Source organism: Eumetopias jubatus, unplaced genomic scaffold (assembly GCF_037043125.1).
Source record: "Eumetopias jubatus isolate StellerSeaLion01/CBP00866 unplaced genomic scaffold, mEumJub1_p1.0 scaffold_7, whole genome shotgun sequence".
Lineage (NCBI taxonomy): Eukaryota > Metazoa > Chordata > Mammalia > Carnivora > Otariidae > Eumetopias > Eumetopias jubatus.
The window spans coordinates 42,124,394-42,140,790 of record NW_028274813.1 but is presented as its reverse complement, the minus strand read 5'-3'; the positions used below and the strand labels follow the sequence as shown (position 1 = coordinate 42,140,790).

The 16,397-nt window shown below is 37.6% G+C and overlaps 1 pseudogene; it reads left to right on the top strand.

Annotated features, from left to right (window-relative positions):
• Positions 1–606: 606 nt before the first annotated feature.
• Positions 607–12,866, top strand: LOC114207984 (large ribosomal subunit protein uL1 pseudogene; annotated as a pseudogene).
• Positions 12,867–16,397: the final 3,531 nt, after the last annotated feature.

Here is a 16,397-nt window from a genome sequence, read left to right as displayed (position 1 = left end):
GGGGCAGCACATACACCAAAGCAAAATTGAGAAGCAGAAAAAGATTTAAGTTAGAAGGGCAGGATCCTCTGGCTATATTGCTAAGAAACTAGTATTTTTAATAATTAACTACTCTTTGCAGTCAATATTTAGTTAATAAATGTTGCAATATATTTTGAAGTATGCCATCAGAGAAAGAATCTAGATTTAAACATATGTGTACATGTATGTATGTATATTTGTGTAATATATATTTTGGTGTATCTGACTTGGCGGCTTGCCCTAAGAAATGTTTGTGTATCTGTCAAAGGAAGAATATTTAAAGTCAAATAATCTTCTCTCCAAACATGTTTGTTAATAGTAATGGAGAGGTTCATTAAAATGAAAATTAACAGAGAACTCATGCAATTACTCTCAAAAATGGTTACAACTCTTAGGAGCTGAAGCCTCTTCAACTAGCTTCTAATTTTTTTCATCAACTGTTTTATGGAGATGATATTATTGTCTGTATATAGCCTAGAGCAGTCAGTGCCTTATCTATATTACTAGTTTACTCTGAGGTCCAAATTGATTTCTCTAGGCCCTGACTAATCTGTGTAATTGTTGGCAGTGTGGTGCTAATGTATGATGCACAGCATTTACAGATTGACAGGTACCCTGGGATGGAAACCAACTGCTGAATTGTTTTTTCCAGTAAGACGTGGAAATTTGTGTGTCTTAATAATCCATTAAACATTTGAAGTCAAACTGTATGTTTCCTTTAAATGTCTTCTTCTTAAATGATAGTTCTGTAAAAACAATATTGTTTAGTTAACATACTACTAATAATAAAAATGAAAATCATGATTATTCCTCTTAAAATTTTTACTCTTTCTTTCCAAGGACTTGAGTGCCCTCTGCAGGCTATAAAGAGATAATTAATGACTGTTTAAACCCTGATTTTTTTTTTCCCTTTTAGAAGCATAGCCTGCATGAAGTGGGATCCATTTTATTTATATTGTTAGCTTTGTTAATTTGTCAGTGATTGAAACAAGAATTCCTTTGTCAGTTTTATAGTTGTGTTTAGTGTGAAGAATATTACCATTGATTTTCCAAATCACTTAGCTGGGGCTCTTTAAATGTTGGAACCATACACATTGGAAGTAATAATAAACATTCCCTCACAAAAAGGAGACCAGGAAAACATTTAGCTTTTTGAAATTTATTGGAGATGTAGAAAATAACTTGATTATTTCCCATTACATTTTTAGGGTATTATACATTTGATATAAAGCCTTTTTCAGTATGCATCATGTAAAATTTTTAAATTATTTGCAAGTTCTATGTATTGATCTTGTTGATGAATGATGATTGTGTTCAAGTTAAAAAAACAAGGCTTCTTAGAATTTCTTTAAAGAAAGAATTGAACAGATAATGGTTTGTTGTGTTACGTAGGTCTGCTAACTAGAAAGAGCATTTCTATTTGAAGAGCAAAAAGCAGAGGTTTCATTGAGTCCCTCATTTCAGTGTACCCATACTTTCTCAGCAGGTATAACAGTTCTGTTCCTAAAGGATATAGGAGTTCATTTTGTATATAAACTATAAAACTGGAGTGCCAGTGGCACTTCTGATTCACTTAAAGCTGCCAGGGAAACTAAACATGAAGAGAACAAGGGGAATGACTGGATCAAATTAATAGAAATAGATCTTTTTGCAAGCAACATAATGATCCTGATCATCAACCTTGAAAAGTAAATTAGAACAAGCAAATTGCTGTTGAAAAATTCTTTCAGCACTCTGCTGTTGCTACTCAGCTAGTCATGGCTCAGCTAGAGGCAAGGAAAAAATGCACTCAGTTTTGTATTAACAAAGGCAACATTATTAAAGTGAATGTTTACTGAAGTGTTCAAAGAATATTTGTTGCATCTTCAACCTGCTATTCTCCAGACTAGTATAGTGCATGAGTGATAGTAAAAATGAGTCATGTGTACATTTTAGAAAAATAACTGACATTTAACTTAAATGTTTCTGGAACTATCTTCAAAATATTTAAGCATCAGACTTCAATACTTTCTCTTTTCTAAGAAATGTATCCATAAAAAAACTCATTTGCTTGAATATACCTTCCAGTTACTTCCAAATGCTCGATGAAACTTTCCTCCCAGAAACAACAATGCATAGGGGATAATGGGCTGAAAACAAACAAACAAAAAATGAAAACAGCTGTGAAGTTGCTGAAGTGAGTGTGTAACAATACGTAATATGTGCATTGGAGAAACAGCATGGTAACTGTGAGCACTTGTGTGAGCTACAGTTGTCTTGAACTACTTCATAAAAACCAAGTTGAGAATAGCCAAGACAGCAAATGATAACATGTCAGTCTGACATTTAAACATTTAAGAAGTATTATATGTACTGGTAAAATGGGAAATTAATTAAAAGTTCAGAAAGAATTTTAGCTTTCACCTGTCTAAAATGAACAATTTAAATCACTTTTATATTATAGAAGTAGGAAAAGTATAGTACTTAATGGGGATTAAAGTACCATAAGTTTATGAATGCAGTTCAGTATTCTGCAGTCTCTTATGCATTGAATAGTTTTTGAAGAAACGTTTTCTTAGATTGACCAACAGGACAGGTTGTCAGTCTTCTACATTTCAGCCCAAAAATTTATCTATCACAATTAGCAAAGATTATTAGCCCATGCTGTAGGCTGTTGAGAACCTCTTAGCCAGATATTATTTACCACTTCTGTAGCATATATTTAGAGTATTATGTTTTTATTATTTTGAAGTCCAGAAGGAATTGATGAAAATTACTTAAAAGTTACAAATTACTGTATAGAAGTTTATATTTAAAATGCATTTTATTTAATATTTTCCTAAAGAACTTGGTCCATAATCTTAAAAAAAAATTTTTTTTTTAAATAAAGCGAATGCCAAGCCTATAACTCTGCTTTTCTAAGGAAGTAACCAGGAAAAGTGGTTAGTAATGTGCATAGCTTAGTTAATAGTGGCAAGAGGACTTTTTAACTGATGGGGATATCAGTGGCTTCATGCCCATAATATGGATTTCCTTCTATTAAAAGAACATGCCATTTTATTTAATATTAAAGACCTAAACACAATTGAACATAAGGTATGACTTGAAATTAAAAACTGCTGAGTAATCAAGTTGAAATGAGACCTTAATTTAGTCAATAAAAATTCAGTGTTAAACTTTATTGTATTGTACTCTTATTATATGCCACTCTAGAACTAGACACAAAGATAAAAAATAGTCTCTGATTTTGAATGCTGCCTTATGACTCCCACAATGTATTAGCATTGTAATATGGAAGACTACTTCTGCACATTCGTTAGTACAGAAATTGTTCAAAGTGATGGTTGAAGTTCCCCAGGCAAACACAACAGAAGGGCATCCCAAGGTCAACATCCTATTTGTGAGGTCCGACAAAATTCCAGAAACCTGAACATCTAACATAGTAAGTGTATACATGGAATATTTTTTTGGTTCCAAATGTTTGAGATTTGAATAGATAAATATAAATTTCTCTTTTTTTCCAAATCTTCACTTTTATTTATTTTTCTTTTTATTAACATATAATGTATTATTTGTTTCAGGGGTACAGGTCTGTGATTGATCAGTCTTACACAGTTCACAGCACTCACCATAGCACATACCCTCCCCAATGTCCATCACCCGGCTACCCCATTAAATATAAATTTCTAAGGAAATTAATTATTGCTATATTTAATTTCTACCCTAGCATACAAATACAAAAGCACTTCTGCCTACTAAAATCTACATTCCTCCACTCTGTCTCCCCTTCCCTGATATTTTTTAATGCATATTCACATGTGCTAGTATGAGACTTGCCTCTGTATGATCAATGAATAGAATGATATATAAATAGGAATATAAAGAAAATATATAAGTGAAGAACTTATATAACTTGATAGGGTAATATATGTTATATTTGATAAGCTAACATTTTCTCTAGTTCACCTACAGTAGAACTTACACCTTCAGAATATATTCTTAGCCTTGTTTCCTTTGAATATGTATACATGTGTGTAAGTAAGTAAAACAAGAGAAATACAAGTTTGAGCACTGGTCTCACTTAGTTTACAAATCTTTCCCGCACCTCCCACGCCAATATTTTGAACTTCTTGAGGACAATGACATTTATCATCCCACCTTTGTATTCCCAGTGCCACGAGAAACACAAAAGAAGCTTAGTCTTGATTCAGTGAAGTAGCAAAATGTTAAATATGTAATAAAGCAGATTGTCTTCACACCTAAAACAAATCAATGATGTTTGAGTGTTCATGGTTTTGCATGTGTGTATAAAAAGTTCACTGTGCAAACAGTGCTTCAGTCCACGTTCAGCACAGGTAATTTCTGCCCTGTGATTGCCATGTGTACCACCATTCAGAGATATTGTCACCATTTGTGACATTTCTTCAGGGATACTGTGCAGAGCTTTGGCTCAGCCTCTTAGACCAGCAACAGCTGAGGCCTGCAATTGCTGCCCATCATAGGACACATTCTTTCCAGTTATGCTTCAGTGAACCTTAAAGCCCTTGGCACTCCCTTCTTAGAAATCCTTTCTGGAACTCCTTCTACAATGGCTTTGTGAGTCCCCCACTATTCACCAGAGTTGATCCTCATTTTGTTCAATATAATGTGACCTGATATGCTATGAATTCTCTCATCCCATAAAGCTATAGCTTTCAGTGATTCCCATATATTAATGAAATGAAGTCACCAGAATCCAAGAATTCCAAGTGCTTATTTTGAACATATCCACTAACCACAAAGGCAGAGTGGTGTAGAGGAAATATACAATATGTGAAGTCATACACAGCTGATTTCAAAACCTGCCACTTACTAGCTGGGTGATCCTGGATAAATTACTTCTCTGATCTTCCCTTTCCTCCTAGCTTCATAGGGTTATTGTATTAAATGCTTTCCCAGGATTTAGGTTCACATAGGTGTTCAATGTTCTTCCTTCTAGATCAAAAGTTAAGAATAGCCTTTTCAAGTAACTTTCTCAACCTATAATTAGTTATACCTTCAGATTATCAAAATTATGAGTTGTCCATTTGACTTTGGTGGGGTTTTTCTTGTTTTTGTTCTTTTTATTTTTTTATTGTGATGTTAATCACCATACATTACATCATTAGTTTGTGATGTAGTGTTCCATGATTCATTGTTTGTGCATAACACCCAGTGCTCCACGCAGAATGTGCCCTCTTTAATACCCATCACCAGGCTAACCCATCCCCCACCCCCATCCCCTCTAAAACCCTCAGTTTCTTTTTCAGAGTCTATCCTCTCTCATGGTTCACCTCCCCCTCCGACGTACTCCCCTTCATTCTTCCCCTCCTGCTATCTTCTTCTTCTTTTTCTTTTTTCTTAACATATGTTGCATTATTTGTTTCAGAAGTACAGATCTGTGACTCAACAGTCTTGCACAATTCACAGCGCTCACCATAGCACATACCCTCCCCAATGTCTATCATCCAGCCACCCCATCCCTCCCACCCCCCACCACTCCAGCAACCCTCAGTTTGTTTTCTGAGATTAAGAATTCCTCATATCAGTGAGGTCATATGATACATGTCTTTCTCTGATTGACTTATTTCACTCAGCATAACACCCTCCTTCCATCCACGTCGTTGCAAATGGCAAGATCTCATTCCTTTTGATGGCTGCATAATATTCCATTGTGTATATATACCACATCTTTATCCATTCATCTGCCGATGGACATCTTGGCTCTTTCCACAGTTTGGCTATTGTGGACATTGCTGCTATAAACATTGGGGTGCATGTACCCCTCGGATCCCTATATTTGTATCTTTGGGGTAAATACCCAGTAGTGTAATTGCTGGATCGTATGGTAGCTCTATTTTCAACCGTTTGAGGAACGTCCATACTGTTTTCCAGAGTGGTTGCACCAGCTTGCGTTCCCACCAACAGTGTAGGAGGGTTGCCCTTTCTGCGCATCCCCACCAACATCTGTCGTTTCCTGACTTGTTAACTTTAGCCATTCTGACTGGTGTGAGGTGGTATCTCATTGAGGTTTTGATTTGGATTTCCCTGATGCCAAGCAATGGTGAGCACTTTTTCATGTGTCTGTTGGCCATTTGGATGTCTTCTTTGGAAAAATGTCTGTTCATGTCTTCTGCCCATTTCTTGATTGGATTATTTGTTCTTTGGGTGTTGAGTTTGATAAGTTCTTTATAGATTTTGGATACTAGCCCTTTATCTCATATGTCATTTGCAAATATTTTCTCCCATTCTGTCGGTTGTCTTTTGGTTTTGTGGACTGTTTCTTTTGCCGTGCAAAAGCTTTTTATCTTGATGAAATCCCAATAGTTCATTTTTCCCCTTGCTTCCCTTGCTTTTGGCGATGTTTCTAGGAAGAAGTTGCTGCGTCTGAGGTCGAAGAGGTTGCTGCCTGTGTTCTCCTTTAGGATTTTGATGGACTCCTGTCTCACATCTAGGTCTTTCAACCATTTGGAGTCTATTTTTGTGTGTGGTGTAAGGAAATGGTCCCGTTTCATTCTTCTGCATGTGGCTGTCCACTTTTCCCAACACCATTTGTTGAAGAGACTGTCTTTTTGCCATTGGACATTCTTTCCTGCTTTGTCAAAGATGAGTTGACCATAGAGTTGAGGGTCCATTTCTGGGCTCTCTATTCTGTTCCATTGATCTATGTCTGTTTTTGTGCCAGTACCATACTGTCTTGATGATGACAGCTTTGTAATAGAGCTGGAAATCCGGAATTGTGATGCCGCCAGCTTTGCTTTTCTTTGTCAACATTCCTCTGGCTATTCGGGGTCTCTTCTGGTTCCATACAGATTTTAGGATGATTTGTTCCATTTCTTTGAAAAAAGTGGATGGTATTTTGATGGGGATTGCATTGAATGTGTAGATTGCTCTAGGTAGCATTGACATCTTCACAATGTTTGTTCTTCCAATCCATGAGCATGGAACATTTTTCCATTTCTTTGTGTCTTCTTCAATTTCTTTTGTGAGTATTTTATAGTTTTCTGAGGACAGATCCTTTGCCTCTTTGGTTAGATTTATTCTTGGTATCTTACGGTTTTGGGTGCAACTGTAAATGGATCGACTCCTTGATTTGTCTCTCTTCATCTTGTTGTTGGTGTATAGGAATGCCACTGATTTCTGTGCATTGATTTTATATCCTGCCAGTTGACTGAATTCCTGTAAGAGTTCTAGCAGTTTTGGGGTGGAGTCTTTTGGGTTTTCCACATACAGTATCATATCATCTGCAAAGAGTGAGAGTTTGACTTCCTCTTTGCCAATTTGGATGCCTTCGATTTCTTTTTGTTGTCTTGCTGTGGCTAGGACTTCTAATACTATGTTGAATAGCAGTGGTGAGAGTGGATATCCCTGCTGCGTTCCTGACCTTAGGGGAAAAGCTCTCAGCTTTTCCCCATTGAGAATGATATTCGCTGTAGGTTTTTCATAGATGGCTTTTATGATCTTGAGGTATGTACCCTCTATCCCTATACTCTGAAGAGTTTTGATCAAGAAAGGATGCTGTACTTTGTCAAATGCTTTTTCTGCATCTATTGAGAGGATCATATGATTCTTGTTCTTTCTTTTGTTAATGTATTGGATCACGTTGATTGATTTGTGGATGTTGAACCAACCTTGCAGCCCAGGGATAAATCCCACTTGGTTATGGTGAATAATCCTTTTAATGTACTCTTGGATCCTATTGGCTGGTATTTTGGTGAGAATTTTTGCATCCATGTTCATCAAGGATATTGGTCTGTAATTCTCCATTTTGAAGGGGTCTTTGTCTGATTTTGGGATCAAGGTAATGGTGGCCTCATAAAATGAGTTTGGAAGTTTTCCTTCCATTTCTATTTTTTGGAACAGTTTCAGGAGAATAGGTATTAATTCTTCTTGAAATGTCTGATAGAATTCCCTTGGGAAGCCATCTGGCCCTGGGCCTTTGTTTGTTCAGAGATTTTTGATGACTGCTTCAATTTCCTTAGTGGTTATAGGTCTGTTCAGGTTTTCTATGACTTCCTGGTTCAATTTTGGTAGTTGATACATCTCTAGGAATGCACCCATTTCTTCCAGGTTATCTAATTTGCTGGCATAAAGTTGCTCATAATATGTTCTTATGACTGTTTGTATTTCTTTGGTGTTGGTTGTGATCTCTCCTCTTTCATTCATGATTTTGTTGATTTGGGTCATTTCTCTTTTCTTTTTGATTAAGTCCGGCCAGGGGTTTATCAATCTTGTTAATTCTTTCAAAGAACCAGCTCCTAGTTTCATTGATCTGTTCTACTGTTCTTTTGGTTTCTATTTCATTGATTTCTGCTCTCATCTTTATTATTTCTCTTCTCCTGCTGGGTTTAGGCTTTATTTGCTGTTCTTTCTCCAGCTCCTTTAGGTGTAGGGTTAGGTTGTAATACACAACCTTTCTTGTTTTTTGAGAAAGGCTTGTATTGCTATATACTTTCCTCTCAGGACTGCCTTTGCTGTATCCCAAATATTTTGAACAGTTGTGTTTTCATTTTCATTGGTTTCCATGAATTTGTTTAATTCTTCTTTAATTTCCTGGTTGACCCATTCATTCTTTAGTAGGATGCTCTTTAGCCTCCATGTATTTGAGTTCTTTCCGACTTTCCTCTTGTGATTGAGTTCTAGTTTCAAAGCATTGTGGTCTGAAAATATGCGGGGAATAATCCCAGTCTTTTGTTACCGGTTGAGACCTGATTTGTGACCTAGGATGTGATCAATTCTGGAGAATGCTCCATGGGCACTAGAGAAGAATGTGTATTCCATTGCTTTGGGATGGAATGTTCTGAATATGTCTGTGAAGTCCATTTGGTCCAGTGTGTCATTTAAAGTCTTTATTCCTTGTTGATCTTTTGCTTAGATGATCTGTCCATTTCAGTCAGGGGTGTGTTAAAGCCCCCCACTATGACTGTATTGTTGTCAATGTTTTTCTTTGCTTTTGTTATTAATTGCCTTATATAATTGGCTGCTCCCATGTTCGGGGCATAGATATTTACAATTGTTAGATCTTCTTGTTGGATAGACCCTTTAAGTAGGATATAGTGTCCTTCTTCATCTCTTATTACAGTCTGTGTTTTAAAATCTAATTTGTCTGATATAAGGATTGCCACCCCAGCTTTCTTTTGGTGTCCATTAGCATGGGAAATGGTTTTCCACCCCCTCACTTTCCATCTGAGAGTGTCTTTGGGTCTAAAATGAGTCTCTTGCAGGCAGCATATCAATGGGTCTTGTTTTTTAATCCAATCTGATAGCCTGTGTCTTTTGATTAGGGCATTTAGCCCATTTACATTCAGGGTAACTATTGAAAGATAGGAATTTAGTGCCATTGTATTGCCTGTAAGGTGACTGTTACTGTATATTGTCTGTGTTCCTTTCTGATCTATGCTGCTTTTAGGCTCTCTCTTTGCTTAGAGGACCCCTTTCAATATTTCTTGTAGGGCTGCTTTCGTGTTTGCAAATTCCTTTAGTTTTTGTTTGTCCTGGAAGCTTTTTATCTCTCCTTCTATTTTCAATGACAGCCTAGCTGGATATAGTATTCTTGGCTGCATATTTTTCTCGTTTAGTGCTCTGAAGATACCATGCCAGTCCTTTCTGGCCTGCCAGGTCTCTGTGGATAGGTCTGTTGCCAATCTAATATTTCTACCATTATAGGTTACATATCTCTTCTCCCGAGCTGCTTTCAGGATTTTCTCTTTGTCTCTGAGACTCATAAGTTTTACTATGAGATGTTGGGGTGTTGACCTATTTTTATTGATTTTGAGAGGGCTTCTCTGTGCCTCCTGGATTTTGATGCCTGTTTCCTTCCCCACATTAGGGAAGTTCTCTGCTATAATTTGTTCCAATATACCTTCTGCCCCCCTCTCTCTTTCTTCTTCTTCTGGGATCCCACTTATTCTAATGTTGTTTCATCTTATCGTATCACTTATCTCTCGAATTCTGCCCTCGTGATCCAGTAGTTGTTTCTCTCTTTCTCATCTTCTTTATTTTCCATCATTTGGTCTTCTATATCGCTGATTCTCTCTTCTGCCTCATTTATCCTAGCAGTTAGTGCCCCCATTTTTGATTGCACCTCATTAATAGCCTTTTTGATTTCGACTTGGTTAGATTTTAGTTCTTTTATTTCTCCAGAAAGGGTGTCTCTAATAACTTCCACGCTTTTTTCAAGCCCAGCTAGTATCTTTAAAGTCACCATTCTGAACTCTAGGTCTGACAGCGTACTAATGTCCGTATTGAGTAGGTCCCTGGCTGACAGTACTACCTCTTGTTCTTTTTGCTGAGGTGATTTTTTTCGTCTTGTCATTTTGTCCAGAGGAGAATAGATGAATGAAAGAACAAAATGCTAACAGGTTAACAATGTCCCCAGCAAATATACGCTATACAAATCAGAAAAGACCTGAAACCAGGGGAAAAGAAAGGGAAGGAAAGAGAAAAAAAGGAAAAGATAAAAAAAAAACAGAACAAAACAAAAAAAAACAGAATATGATCAAATATGATCAGGCTAGTGCATAGATCAGTGCCACACACTAGATTTTGGGCGTATTTTAGTCTGTTAGAAAAAAGTGCCTCCTAAAATTTTAAAGGAAGAAAGACTTATATATGTACAAAATAAGTGTTGATACAATGAAGGGATGGAAGATGACTGTAAAGATGAAAATTATAAAAGATTTTATAAAAGGAATTGATAAGAAGTTGTTTGAAAAAAGAAAGAAGAAGATTTAAAAAAAAGGGAGAGATTGTGATCAGGCAGGAGACTAGCACAAAGCCATACACTAGTGATTTAGGGTATATTTTCATCTGTTAGAAGAAACTGTATCTCAAAATTTAAAGAGAGAACAACTTATATATATATGCCAAAAATAAGGGTAACTACTATGAAGGGATAAAATGTGACTCTAAAAATGAAAAATAAAAACTTTTTTTAAAAAGGGATTGATAAGATGTTGGTTGAAAAAGGGAAAAAGAAAAATTAAAAAAAAGTTAAAAAAATTAACTTTGAAAAACTAATGAATCATGGTTAAAAAAAAGCCATGAATTCTATGTGCAGTATTCCCCTAGCGCTGGAGTTCTCCCGTTCTCCTTGATCGGTAAACTTGGTCTTGGCTTGCTGGCTGTTCTTGCTGATCTTCTGGGGGAGGGGCCTGTTGCCGTGGTTCCCAGATGTCTTTGCCGGAGGCGGAATTGCCCCGCCCTTGTCGGTCCGGACTAAGCAAGCTGCTCGGGTTTGCTCTCAGGAGCTTTTGTTCCCTGCAAGCTCTGGTACAGCTTTGGAGGACCAGAGTGAAAATGGTGTCCTCCCAATCTCTGCCCAGGAGGAGCCGAGAACTTGGGTCCCCGCTCCTCAGTGCACCCCCAGAGAAAAGCAGTCAATCACTCCCGTCTCCCCAGTCTCCGGCCGCACTCCGTGCTCACCTGGCCTGTGACCAAGTGTTTCTATCTCTGGCTCCCGACCCCGTGTGGAGTCTCCAAACCCAGCAGATCCCTGCGGTACACTCCTGCGCCACTCCTCCTGGGGGAGGAAGGGGCGTCTTCCTGGATCTGCCGCTTGTTGGGTCACTGCTGGAGGAGCAGTGGCCCGACTGGGCCGCGGATCACAGTTTATGGCAACCCCGAGCTGAGAGCCTGCCCCTCAGCTCCGTCTCTGCAGCCGGCTTCCCCGCTCCAATACCTGGGAGCTCTGCTGCACTCAGGCACCCCTGGTCTTTCTGTGACCCCGAGGGTCCTGAGACCACACTGTCCCGCGAGGGTTCCACCCCCCGCTTTGCCACTGGAGCGACGTCCCTCAGCGGAGCCGACTTCTAAAAGTTCTGATTTTGTGCTCCGCGGCTCTATCACTTGCCAGAAGCGGCCGACGGAGGGGGCCTCCCCCGCCGTCTATTCTCCCGAATATCGCCTCGGATTCACTTCTCCGCACGTCCTACCTTCCAGTAAGTGGTCGCTTCTCTGTTCAGAGAGTTGTTGCTACTCTCTTCTTCGATCTCCTGTTGAGTTCATAGGTGTTCAGAATGGTTTGATCCCTATCCAGCTGAATTCCTGAGACCAGATGAAATCCAGGTCTCCTACTCCTCCGCCATCTTGCTCTGCCCCCCTCTTGTTTTTTTTAAGTAAGCTCAACATGGGCTCACAACCTCAAGATCAAGAGTCACATGTTCTGCTCTTTTCTGGTTACTACGGATTGAGGAACCATGAGCAGCAGTCTCCCACGACACCCTATATGAGGCGGTGCGGGAAGTCATGCACAGGAACCAACACAAGCACTGGAAGTTTTTGGAGATGGTGGAGCTGCAGATCAGCCGGAAGAACTATGACCCTCAGAAGGACAAACTCTTCTCAGGCACCATCAGGCTTAAGTCCACTCCCCGCCCCAAGTTCTGCATATGTGTTTTGGGGGACCAGCAGCTCTGTGATGAGGCCAAGGCAGTGGATATTCCCCATATGGACATTGAGGCATTGAAGAAACTCAACAAGAATAAAAAATGAGTTAAGAACCTGGCCAAGAAGTATGATGCATTTTTGGCTTCAGAATCTCTGATCAAGCAGATCCCATGAATCCTGGGCCCAGGCCTGAATAAGGCTGGCAAGTTCCCTTCCTTGCTGACCCACAATGAGAACATGGTGGCCAAAGTGGATGAAGTGAAGTCCATCATCAAATTCCAGATGAAAAAGGTGCTGTGTCTTGCAGTGGCTGTTTGCCACTTGAAGATGACAGATGATGAGCTTGTGTACAGCATCCCCTTAGCTGTCAATTTCCTAGTGTCATTGCTCAAGAAGAATTGGCAGAACGTCTGGGCTTTATCATCAAAAGCACCATGGACAAGCCCCAGAACCTGTACTAAGGCACAGTTTAATAAATCCTAGTGCAACCATTAAAAAAAAAAAAAAAAGGAGTCACAGTTCTACTGACTGGACCAGGTAGGTGTCCCTTTTTGGCTTGGGTTTTGAATGTTCAGCTATATGTTAAATTGCAGGAATGACTACTCCACTGCTTGACTGGGTCCTTGAAATTAATAAAACTGCTGTAGAATTGAGTGAGTTTATTTTTTTATTTTATTGTTTTATTTAAATTTTAGTTAATATACAGTGCAATATTGGTTTCTGGAGAAGAATTCAGTGATTCATCACTTATGTGGGTGTGTTTTATAAACTTTACTAAAGTTTAACAATTCGTCCTTATTCATAGGAGGACATTCCCTCAAAATTCATATTATAAGGTTTGAAAAAACAGTCATCTGTCAAAAAAGAGACTGAATGAAAATAAAATCCATCCACAGGAACATTGAACAAATACAATAATAGCCCACAAACCTTTAATAGTGCTTGATTCAAGAAGGCTTTTCTGTATGTCGTCCAAGATGTAGTCTGTGCCATTCATAACTGTTACATGTGAAAGTCCTTCCTTCATAAGATGAACCACTGATTAAACCTGAGTCTGATGTCTGGTAAGGAAATGAATATATCCAGAATATTCTGAAACACACATTTATGTGACATACTGTACTAGGCTGTAGGGAAAAATATGATGATTAAGAGCTTGCTTTCCCAGAATTTATAATCTAAAAGATATAAAAGCCACTGTATCGCTGGGGTTTTCTTGAAATACTTTTTCCTGTAAATAATAGGAAAATGTTGATTTAGTTGACAATATAATTTTTTTAACGTCAAATTGCTTGATTTATTGATATAATAAAACACTATTTGAGTTGTCAAATTTAAGTTTCTGGAAATCTGAAGTTACAGAACAAGTGCATTTAAATCTTAGAATGCTAAAAAGAGTTGAAAATAATTTGTTCTCTCCCCACAGAATGGGACATTTTGTTTTGTTTTGTTTTGTTTTACTAGCCCTTTTGCCCAAATTATCTCTACTGAATAAAATAGAAGCTAAGGTGCAGCTGCAGAGTTCGAATAGGTGGGCATATTCCTTCATCTTCCCCGGGTCTGAGTCTCGACCACAATGCCAAGCCTTTCTGATGTCTGAAAGTGGAAAAGTCAATGGCAGGATAACATCGAGGCCTTTGAGATCCTCAGGGAACTCCTGCTGAATACCGCTCCCCACTCCCCAGTCCTGCATAGGAGGGTTCCGTAGGGATGCCCAGTTGGTGGCGCCTGAGAGCTTCCTAGGGGCTGCATGAACCCACAGCTACTAACAGGTTTTCTCTTTATGCTTCTATTTCTAGCAAACACACTGATTTTTACATTTTTAATAGTCATACAAAGTTTCCTCAAATTTAAATTAAAAATGAATATATAACAGTTTTAACTATACTGGAATTAAAGTTAAATTTAAAAAATAATTTGAAAATGAACACATATAAAGAAAGATATTGAGTAAATAATAGTTCAGGTGGTATATGGTGAACAGAAAGATGGAAATGCAGATGAGTGCACAAAAATTATTTGGGGGCGTTTTGAATCAAAGTTTGACACTTAGAGAATCTGAAATAGGAATAACTCTTCATTATGCTACTCAAGATAAGTTTTTCAGTAAAGTCCTCAGAGGGACTAATAAGCAGTGTAGTCTGTGGAGAATATACTCTGGCTTTTGAGTTAGGCAGACACAGTTCAAGTGCCATTTCTGCGTAAGTCAACCTTGGGCCCGGGGTCTTCATTTGTAAGCTAGGAGTCTTACCTCACAAGGTGGGTGTATGAATTAAATGGCGTAGCACATAGAAAGAGAAAGTACATAGGTGATGCTCATTCGTTCCTTTTGACTCACCCTCGAATAATGTCAGCTGTTTCTATTCATGACTTCTGAACTGAAAGTAAGTCACAATTATTTCCATTCCAATTTTTTTTTTTGGTAATGTGCTAGCAAAATAGGAAAAACAGCATATTGAATTCCCATATTTACTGCAGCACAGAGAAGTTAAAAGTTTGTGTTAGTGGCAAAGTCAGATGTAGATTTTCACCTAGTTAAGCTAACCAGCCTCACTGCTTCTCTTCTGTGCACACAGTAAATGAACTTACACACAGACATTCTTGTAACAGATAATTTTCTTCTCTGCTTTGGTAACTAAAAGCTAAGAGCTGAAATGTTAACCTTTATTTGACCTTTTCTAGAGCTTTTTTAAACATATTTTTGGTTATTATCTTATATTGTGTTCCTTTTATTATTCTCTATTTTATTTTTGCTTCAGTGTATCTATTTTTTATTTTATTGTACTACCCTGTCCTATTATATGGATCTTTATTAATTGATCTTTATTGTCATTATATCCTTTAATGTTGGTTTCCTCAAATCATTTTTGGAATAAGGTTAAGAACGGTTATATATGCAAAATAATGTCATTAATCTACTACTGATAATGTTCTAGGCAAAATTTAAGAGAAAAAGATTGGAGAGAATTAAATATGATCCTGAAACTGGTCATGTCACACAGTTCCCTGGTGACTTATAACTTTAAGCAGTTCATTCTTACTAAAACACAGTGAACTTAGTTCATGTCACCAATCATTGCTTTACATCAAAAGCCATTAGAATCCATTTGACTATCTTTTTTTAAATGAAACTCTCTTCACTAACTCTACCAGCTTACGTATTCAAATACATATTGTCTTTCAAATTAGTCTCCTCTAGAGATGATTCTAGTGAATCCATCATAGCCAGAAAAATGAGGGGACTTACTCTTTGCAAAAGCCTTCAAAGCTAATTTAGAAGCTACAGAAGAAAAATGAACTTTATAATTGTCTCTTCTCTTTAAATAAAACCCACTTTATCTAGCTTAATTTAACTGTCTTATATTCATGGGACTCAATTTTTAAGAAACCAAATATTTGGAAGAATATGCCACATGATTTGAAGGCCGTTCACAAAGAAAAAGGAATTTCCAGAAAGATTTGGTACTTTGACAGACTCCATAGAATTAGTGTTTAGTTAACCAGAGAGACTACTTTGAAGCTCTGTTGCAAGTTTGGGTGTTTGTTTCTAAATGCATCTCAGTAATAAGCACATCCCACACAGCATAAATTACATGTTTCTAGGAAGCCAAAATATTTTCAATATCAGGATTTATTTGAATTTTTTTGATTAAAGCATAAAAATAATTTTTTAAAATAAAAATAATAATTTGGGGGTCTTTATAGCAAAGATCTATTTTGACGGGAAAATTGCCGCAATTGAACCTGTAGTGTATAGGACTGGGACTGCCTAAAATGAAGGGAAAATAAAGGAGTACTTATGCATGTGTTTTCATATTCTAATTTGAATACTCTATCAAGAGAAACTAAAAATTATGTTTTAGACGTCATTCTCATTCTTATAACAATCTTGTGATTATTTGTATGTGATGTTAAATATTACCTGACATTTTTATTTCAATTATTTTTAGCTGTTCACCCACAAATGCAGTAAGGCTGACATAATTACCCCC